Genomic DNA, 1,411 nt, shown 5'->3' with positions numbered 1-1,411 from the left:
AAAAAAAAAAAAAAAAAAAATAGATTGGTTTCTGATAGTAAAGCAAGTTAGGTTTTTTCCTCTTTCTGGATTGAAAGAGGGTTTTTAGTTTGTTTGTTTTTTTTGCCTTTTTACAACATTATTCAGTCCTTTAACCAGGGGCGATTTTAGCCCATTTTGGAATCAAATGAATCAATCAAAGCACCCCCCAAAGATCTCTTACTTTTTTTTGAGAATATTTGTTGTTTGTGTGACACACTACTAAAAATATAAAAAGCATTCAGTACTTGTTTGGGACTTAACATTTTAACAACAAAAGTATAGATACCCCTCCCCCCCAAAATGGTTTGTTCCAGCTCGCCTCTCCCCTGCTCTGGCTCTAGCGCCGTTGCTGCCAGAACAATGGTGGCTGACATGCAGCGGAGAGGATGTGTAAGTGCCTGGCTTAAAACAGGACATATTAGCTGCATTTAACCTTCAGTTACTCTTTATATAGTTAGGTAAGAGTCAGACCATGTTTCTTTTTAACTGAAAAACATTACACCCAGGTAACCGGCTGTGTTGAAAACGTGTTTCTCGACTATGTTTGCTACCCTACAATCCGTCCTGCTCTGTAGTAAAATCAGTGATATTTGACCGTCCTGTTGCTCCCATTGAAATTTATACAGCCTATTTAAAATCTAAAACTTAACATTGTCCGTAGCCTACTGTTGTTACCACTGTCCTGTTTGAAATGTAATGAGAGAAACTGGTTATTTTGTCATATGTGCATGTGCCGATATTGAACCCAAGGTACTAACTAGCTAACTGACTGGATGCCCATTAACCTTATAACTTCTGTTGTGTGTGTGTGTACAGAGAGACACACACACAACTCATAATGGATATGAGGAAGTTTTTTCAAAAACAAGAGCCACATTCAGGTAAAAGTGTAAAATCAAATGATCCGTCAATAAAGAACAATGTTGGATCAGTGTTTCAATATTTATATCTTTTATTAGATGTACATGTGGTTTGGTTATTTGCCTTTTGGTTGAAAGTACACTGAGAGAGGACTTTTTTTTATTAGTGTTCTTAATAGTATTTTTTTAATCTAATTGAATACAATCTATTTGTGTATTATTGTCAGTCCAAAGATGGAGAGAGGAAAGAGACAGGGAATACTAACAGGCAAAACAGAAACTGGCAAAGAAAAAACAACAACTAATTTTACTCATACAATCTGGAAGTTGTGTCCTCCCTATATTAAAGCTGCTATACAGTGTCAGGGGTTGCTGAGTGGATGTGGAGAAAAGGACTCAAACGCAGGACTCACGGTGAAGATGCAGGGTGTTTATTGTGAGGGACGAATGACGAAAACAGGAGATGGCTGACTGATCTGAACTTGGGAGGCAAACATGGGGCATAGACAGCAGTGACAACATTAAGGACG

The sequence above is a fragment of the Haplochromis burtoni genome, unplaced genomic scaffold (genome assembly GCF_018398535.1).
Source record: "Haplochromis burtoni strain Fernald_Lab_line unplaced genomic scaffold, NCSU_Asbu1 Contig_841, whole genome shotgun sequence".
NCBI classification, from domain to species: Eukaryota; Metazoa; Chordata; class Actinopteri; order Cichliformes; family Cichlidae; genus Haplochromis; species Haplochromis burtoni.
Note: the sequence above shows the minus strand (reverse complement) of the source record.